Source organism: Oncorhynchus clarkii, chromosome 4 (assembly GCF_045791955.1).
Source record: "Oncorhynchus clarkii lewisi isolate Uvic-CL-2024 chromosome 4, UVic_Ocla_1.0, whole genome shotgun sequence".
Taxonomy (NCBI): Eukaryota; Metazoa; Chordata; class Actinopteri; order Salmoniformes; family Salmonidae; genus Oncorhynchus; species Oncorhynchus clarkii.
This window is the reverse complement of record NC_092150.1, coordinates 68,797,770-68,806,601: the sequence shown is the minus strand read 5'-3', so window position 1 is coordinate 68,806,601 and position 8,832 is coordinate 68,797,770.

The following is an 8,832-nucleotide window of genomic DNA, read 5'->3' as shown; positions in this document are numbered from 1 at the left end:
TCAGATCTTTCTTGATAGCCTGTTAGACGTGGCAAGGAACAGTCTGGCCTCAGCCGACCTCCGGGCCCACCAGACCCCTAGTTCAATCTACATCTGATCGGCTGGAGGGTCGACATTCTCCCCTTTCATTTAATGGCCATTTTTAAAAGTCTGTTCAAAATATGCTTTGCAACCACATTGCAGCTAGCGAAGACCCTGAAGCAACAACAAGAACAGAGTTGTTGACACCAAAATGTTCAGTTGAGGCCAATCATATTACTGTAGTGGAGGTGTTGAGTGTGCTGAGCTACAAAGTAGCTCAGCCCTGTGAATGAAGGGGAAGGCTATGGGCCATATATAGCTGCTATGATGTATAATTAGCAATTTCACATTCTTTGTTTCAGACCTTTGTGGTTTCTTCGGGGGAACCTGTCTTGAACACTTTCCTGGTGGGTCCACTTCTCTGGTGGGTAGACTTTCCTCATCATCCTTGCTGGTTCAGCTTGTAGTCCACTACACCTGTCACTCATATAAACAACCCTGAACTCTTTACAAATCTTTGTATTCAAGACCAAACCTTGGCTGAAGTAGCCCACGGCGTCTGAATCTTCAAGTGGAACGCAAGTTGCAAAAAAATACAACATTAATTGCCGTGGATTGGAGGACATGGTCTCTGTACCAATAACAGTTGGTTGTATTCGTGCAGGTGATATGGGGTGGAAGCTACATCATATTATTATGGCTATAAATAAAAGGCAGTTGCTACATGATGAAATGGTACAAGAGTATACTCTGCTGGACAAAAAGTTTACAGCACTTGTTTTTTCAGGCGGTTTCCTACCCAAGTACTTACCAGGAATGACACGTGTATTTGGTGACCTTATTTGAAAAAAATTCTGCTGTTTTTTAAGCATGATTCCATCCCACCGAGGGACACTACATGAGTATTTACAATACTTGTTACAATGTACGCAAAACATGAATCATATGATAACAAAGTTTACTCTGTTTATTAAAATGAAAATAAGAGAGGTTATTCCCTCAGAAATTGGTACACTATACTTAAAACAATAATTACATTATAACTTGTCTTAATAAAGTTGAATCAGTTTATTGCATTTCTTTGTGTTCAATTCTTTATTATAATAAAGTTTATTCCCTCAGTGTCACGCCCTGACCTTAGAGATTCTTATTTGTTCTCTATGTTTGGTTAGGTCAGGGTGTGACTCGGGTGGGAAAATCTATGTTTTCTATTTCTTTGTTGTTTTGCCGTGTGTGTGGGTGTGTGTGTGTGTGTGTGTGTGTGTGGTTCCCAATCAGAGGCAGCTGTCTATCGTTGTCTCTGATTGGGGATCATATATAAGTTGTCATTTGCCGTTTGGGTTTTGTGGGGTGTTGTTTTCTGTTTAGGTTGTTTCCCTGACAGAACTGTGTGCTTTCGTATTCTCTGTTTGTCATTTTGTTTGAGTGTTTTTTGTGAACATTAAATATGAACAATTTCCACGCTGCGCTTTGGTCTCATTCTGATGACGATCGTGACACTCAGAGCAAATAGTTTGAAAGGAGAGGAGGAACCCCTCTGTGATGAACTAGTTTTACAGGAGAGGGGCCCCACTGGGATTAACTAGTTTTACAGGAAAGGAGGGGCCCAACTGTGATTAACAAGCTTTCCAGGAAAGGCGTAACATCGTCTGTGTGTAGCTGGTGAGATGAGTCAGGCACAGGACAGCAGATATGAGTAATAAAAACACTTTTACTCAAAAATCAAAATAGACACACGTAATATACACGGCCACACAATACGGCCCACAATACAACAAACAATCACTCACAAAAACCATGTGGGGAACAGAGGGTAAATAATGAACAGGTGATTGTGGAATTAAAAACAGGTGTGTGAGGCGCGCACCAGCGACTCCTTGTCATTGCGCACCAGCGACTCCGGGCGCAGTGCGCGCCAGCCAAGGTTGCCAGGTGCGGCTGGCTTCCGGGTTGGATACGCGCTGTGTTAAGAAGCAGTACGGCTGGTTGGGTTGTGTATCGGAGGACGCATGACATTCAGCCTTCGTCTCTCCCGAGCCCGTACGGGAGTTGTAGCAATGAGACAAGATAGTAGCTACTACAACAATTGGATGCCACGAAATTGGGGAGAAAAAGGGAGAAAAAAATAATAATAATAATAATAAATAACAGGTGTGTGAAACAAAGACAAAACAAATGGAAAATGAAAAGTGGATCGGCGGTAGCTAGAAAGCCGGTGACGTCGACCGCCTAACGCCGCCCCGAACAAGGAGAGGGACCGACTTCAGGGACGACCCGGAGGATGAGGTGCTGGGCGATCCAGATGGAGAAGGTGGAAGACCCAGCATCTCTACTCTGGACCGTACCCCTCCCACTCCACGAGGTACTGAAGGCCCCTCGCCCGACGCCTAGAGTCCAGGATAGCTCAAACAGCATACACCGGTGCCCGCACGATGTCCAGAGGGGGCGGAGGAACCTCCCACACCTCAGCTTCCTGGAGTGGACCAGCCACCACCGGCCTGAGGAGAGACACATGGAACGAGGGATTAATACGATTATCTGGGGGAAGCTGTAACCTGTAACATAAGTCGTTCAGTCTCCTCAGGACATTGAATGGCCCCACAAACCGCGGACCCAGCTTCCGGCAGGGCAGGCGGAGGGGCAGGCGGAGGGTCGAGAGCCAGACCCGGTCCCCCAGTGCAAACACTGAGGCCTCGCTGCAGTGGTGGTCAGCACCCTCTTTTTGCCGCCATACCGCCCGTTGTAGGTGCACATGGGCAGCATCCCAGGTCTCCTCCGAGCGCTTGAACCATTTGTCCACCGCAGGAGCTTCGATCTGGCTCTGATGCCACGGTGCCAGAACCGGCTGATAACCCAGTACGCACTGGAAAGGAGAGAGGTTAGTGGAGGAGTGGCGGAGCGAGTTTTGGGCCATCTCTGCCCAGGGGATGAACGCCGTATACTCCCCCAGCCGGTCCTGGCAATATGACCTCAGAAACCTACCCACATCCTGGTTGACTCTCTCTACCTGCCCGTTACTCTCAGGATGAAAACCTGAGGTGAGGCTGACCGAGACTCCCAGATGTTCCATGAACGCTCTCCAGACCTTGGACGTGAACTGTGCACCTCGATCAGAGACTATGTCCTCAGCCACCCCGTAGTGCCGGAAGACATGAGTGAACAGGGCCTCCGCAGTCTGTAGGGATGTAGGGAGACTGGGCAAAGGGAGGAGATGGCAGGACTTAGAAAACCGATCCACAACGACCTGGATCATGGTGTTGCCCTGTGAGGGAGAAAGATCCGTCAGGAAGTCCACCGACAGGTGCAACCATGGCTGTTGTGGAACAGGTAGAGGTTGTAATTTCCTTCTGGGCAGGTGCCTGGGAGCCTTGCACTGGGCGCACACCGAGCAGGAGGAAACATTAAACCCTCACGTCCTTGGCCAAGGTGGGCCACCAGTACTTCCCACTAAGGCAATGCATCGTCCGGCCAATGCCAGGATGACCAGAGGAGGGTGACATATGGGCCCAATAGATCAAACGGTCGCGAACAGTAGACGGAACGTACAGGGCTCTGTGCGTAATGCCCGCTCGATGTCCGCGTCCAGCTCCCACACCACCAGTGCCACCAGGCAAGAGGCCGGAAGTATGGGAGTATGATCCATGGACCGCTCCTCTGTGTCATACATCCGGGACAGTGCGTCTGTCTTAGCGTTCTGGGAACCTGGTCTGTAGGAGAGGGTGAAAACAAAAACGGGTAAAGAACATAGCCCACCTTGCCTGGCGAGGGTTCAGTCTCCTCGCTGCCCGGATGTACTCCAGATTGCGGTGATAAGTCCAGATGAGAAAAAGGTGTTTAGTCCCCTCAAGCCAATGTCTCCACGCCTTCAGAGCCTTGACAACAGCCAACAGCTCCCGGTCCCCCACATCATAGTTTCGCTCCGCCGGGCTGAGCTTCTTCGAAAAGAAGAAGCTGGAAAGCCGGTGACGTAGACCGCCGAACGCCGCCTAAACAAGGAGCAGGACCGACTTCTGCGGAAGTCGTGACAAGAGGAGGGGCCCCACATATTTTTATGTTTGGAAAAATAACGTTCCCAAAGTAAACGGCCTATTTCTCAGGACCAGATGCTAGAATATGCATATAATTGACAGATTAGGATAGAAAACACTCTAAAGTTTCCAAAACTGCCAAAATATTGTCTGTGAGTAAAACAGAACTGATATTGCAGGCGAAACCCTGAGAAAAATCAAACCAGGAAGTGGCTTCTATTTTGAAAACTCCATGTTCCATAGCCTGCCTTCGCTCTATTTAAAGGGATATCAACCAGATTCCTTTTCCTATCGCTTCCTCAAGGTGTCAACAGTCTTCAGACATAGTTTCAGGCTTTTATTTTGAAAAATGAGCCAGAAAGATAACATCGCGTCAGGTAGTCACATGAGTTTCGCTCGCGCAACAGAGTTTGGACAGCTATAGTTTTTCCCTCTCCTACTGTGAAAGACATTTGCGGTGGATATATTATCGATTATATATTTTAAAAACAACCTGAGGATGGATTATAAAAAACATTTGACATGTTTCTGTGGACATTACAGATATTATTTGGAATTTGTCTGCGTTGTCGTGGCCACTCTTTCCTGTGGATTTCTGAACATAATGCGCCAAAGACCCTGAAGACCCTGAAGCAACAACAAGAACAGAGTTGTTGACACCAAAATGTTCAGTTTAGGCCAATCATATTACTGTAGTGGAGGTGTTGAGGGGGCTGAGCTACAAAGTAGTAGTGCCTATTGTCTGTGAATGAAGGGGAAGGCTATGGGCCATATATAGCTGCTATGATGTATAATTAGTAATTTCACATTCTTTGTTTCAGACCTTTGTGGTTTCTTCGGGGGAACCTGTCTTGAAGACTTTCCTGGTGGGTCCACTTCTCTGGTGGGTCCACTTTCCTCATCATCCTTGCTGGTTCAGCTTGTAGTCCACTACACCTGTCACTCATATAAACAACCCTGAACCCTTTACAAATCTTTTGTATTCAAGACCAAACCTTGACTGAAGTAGCTCACAGCGTCCGAATCTGTGGAACGCAATTTGCACTTGAAGTCCATTTGCATGTGAAGAATTTGCTAATGTCAAACTGAACGCATTCCTACAGTAGATGTATTCTGTCTAACTTAGGAGTTGATATGTTCATTGTTAGCTACTTTGTCCTTTATGACATCTTTCAACAGTTTATATTTATTTTACCATTCATATTGACTTAGAACACAAACTGTATTACGACAACAAACTGGGGACCATTTGCATGCATGGGAATGTTAGGGGTAGAATGGGCCAAAATGAAGTGTACACTTTTTGTGTGTTTTGTTTATTGTGGGGTAGGGGCTGTCTGTCTTGCCTGGACCACCCTGGCTCCCAGGTTCAGCAGTTGCTGGGTCAGTGGGACCCATAACTGACACTCTTGCCCAGGTCATGCTGGTGTCAGATGTGAGTCCAAAAAATGTGGATGTTTTCATTATTTTTAATGGTGGGAATTTAGTCACAAAAAATATGTTGAAATCAAGTGGGGTCAGTAAAATAACCTCACACTCAACTTCAACAAAACAAAAGAGATGATCGTGGACTTCAGGAAACAGCAGGGGGAGCACCCCCCTTTCCACATCGACGGGACAGTAGGGGAGAGGGTAGACAGTTTTAAGTTCCTCAGCATACACATCACGGACAAACTGAAATGGTCCACCCAGACAGACAGCGTGGTGAAGAAGGCGCACTCACTTTGTGCATGGGGGCATTGTCATGCTGAAACAGGAAAGGGCTTTCCCCAAACTTTTGGCAAAAAGTTGGGAGCACAAAATCATCTAGAATGTCATTGTATGCTGTAGTGTTAAGATTTCCCTTCACTGGAAACAAGGGGCCTAGCCCAAACCATAAAAAACAGCCCCAGACCGATATTCCTCCTCCACCAAACTCTACATTTGGCACTATGCTTTGGGGAATTTTCTCCTGGTATACGCCAAACACAGATTCGTACATCAGACTGCAAGATGGCGAAACGTGAATCATCGCTACAGAGATCGCGTTTCCACTGCTCCAGAGTGTAATGGCGGCGAGCTTTATACCACTCCAGTTGATGCTTGGCATTGCGCATGGTGATCTTAGGCTTATTGGCTGGTTGGCCATGGAAACCCATTTCATGAAGCTCCCGACGAACAGTCCTTGTGCTGACGTTGTTTCCAGAGGCAGTTTGGAACTTGGTAGTGAGTGTTGCACCCGAGGACAGACGATTGTTACGCGCTTCAGCACTCGACGGTCCCATTCTGTGAGCTTATGTGGCCTACAACTTCGTGGCTGAGTCTTTGTTGCTCTTAGATGTTTCCACCTCACACTATCAACACTTAAAGTTGTCCAGGGCAGCTCTAGCAAGGCAGACATTTGACGAACTGACTTGTTGGAAAGGTGGCATCCTATGACTGTGCCAAGTTGAAAGTCACTGAGCTCTTCAGTAGGCCATTCTACTGCCAATGTTTTTCATAAAGAGATTGCATGGCTATGTGCTCTATTTTACTTACCTGTCAGCAATGGGTGTGGCTTCAATAGATACACTATTTTGAGAGGGTGTCCACATACTTTTGTATTAATAGTGTATTTTAAATGTAAAGTCTATTGAAATTAATAGAAATCAGACAAAGTACAAAAAAAATACAAAAATAAATGCCGTTGATTGTATTCCGGCAAGTCACATGGGGTGGAAGCTATTGAAGTTTGACGGGTAAAAAGCTAAGTCAATTAAAATGAATAGAAAATATTAAAAGTAAAAAAATAAATACAACATTACTTGCCGTGGATTGGAGAGACAAGGTCTCTGTACCAATAACAGTTGGTTGTATTCGTGCAGGTGATATGGGGTGGAAGCTACATCATAGTGTTATGGTTATGAATAAAAGGCAGTTGCTACATGATGAAATTGTACAATTCTTTATTATAATAAAGTGTATTCCCTCAGAGCAAATAGTTTTACAGAAGAGGAGGGGCCCCACTGTGATTAACCAGTTTTACAGGAGAGGAGGGGCCCCACTGTGATCAACTAGGTGCCTCTTCAGAGCAAGGCATATAGATCCTGTCAGATGTAAAGTAAAAAGAAATCTGAAGATAAACACATAAAATGGAATGTTCCACTTTCAATATTCTACCTTGGCAGTTACATGCCTCTTGATCAACACCTATTTATTAATTTCTTCATGTCACAAACCTGGATAGTTGTTTTAAGTCTGCTTAGTGTAAACAGTTTGATATGTAAATGACTGCTTTTATATTTTTTTTAAATGGCAATCGTCTCTTTTTTTTTACGATCATTTAACACCTGATCTACTTAACAAAAGGCACATCTCAATAGGTGGTCCAGGTATGTCATGACATTGGGTGGCTGTTTGCCTTTGTTCTCTGTTGCTCCTCTATTGTTCAAATCAAATCAAATTGTATTTGTAACATGCGCCGGAATACAACAGTTGTAGACCTTACAGTGAAATGCTTACTTACAAGCCTTTAACCAACAATGCAGTTTTAAGAAAAAATACCTGTTAAGTAAAAAAATAGATAAGTAAAACTTAAGAAATACAAGTAACAAGTCATTGAAGAGCAGCGGAGAATGGAGTATCTGTCCATAGGACCCCCTATAGCAGTACACTCCACAGTGCTGGGCTTCATGGAAGAGTGGCCAGAAAAAAATAAGCAAACACGTTTGGTGTTCGCCTAAAGGCATGTGGGATACTCCCCAAACATATGGAAGAAGGTACTCTGGTCAGATGAGACTACAATTGAGCTTTTTGGTCATCAAGGAAAACGCTATGTCTGGCGCAAACCCAAAACCTCTCATCACCCGTGGAAGCATTGTGGTGGCAGCATATTGCTGTGGGGATGTTTTTCATCGGCAGGGACTGGGAAACTGGTCAGAATTGAAGAAACGATGGATGGCATTAAATACAGGGTAATTCTCGATGGAAACCTGTTTCAGTCTTCCAGAGATTTGAGATTGGGATGGAGGTTCACCTTCCAGCAGGACAATGACCCTAAGCATACTGCTAAAGCAACACTCAAATGGTTTAAGTGGAAACATTGGCCTCGTCAAAGCCCAGACCTCAATCCATTTGAGAATCTGTGTGTATGACTTAAAGATTGCTGTACACTAGCGGAACCCATCCAACTTGAAGAAGCTGGAGCAGATCCCAGTGGCTAGATATGCCAAGCTTCTAGAGATATACTCTAAGAGACTTGCAGCTTTAATTGCTGCGAAAGGTAGCTCTACAAAGTATTGATTTGGGAGGGGGGGGGGGGGTGATGAATAGTTATGAATGGTCAAGTTTTCTGTGTTTTTGTCTTATTTCTTGTTTGTTTCACAATAAACTTAGTTTGCATCTTCAAAGTGGTAGGCATGTTGTGTAAATCAAATGGTACAAATCCACAAAAAATACATTTTAATTCCAGGTTGTAAGGTAACAAAATAGGAAAATGCCAAGGGGGTGAATACTTTCGCAAGCCACTGTAGGTAGAGTTAAAGTGACTATGCACAGATAATAAACGGAGAGCAGCAGCATAAAAGCGGGAGGGGGGGGGGGGGGGGAGGGTTCTTGGACCTAGACTTGGCGCTCTGGTCCTGCTTGCCGTGCGGTAGCAGAGAGAACAGTCTATGAGTAGGGTGTCTGGAGTCGTTGACAATTTTTAGGGCCGTCCTCTGACACTGCCTAGTATAGAGGTCTTGGATGGCAGGAAGCTTGGCCCCAGTGACATACTGGGCAGTACGCACTACTCTCTGTAGTGACTTGCGGTCGGAGGCCGAGC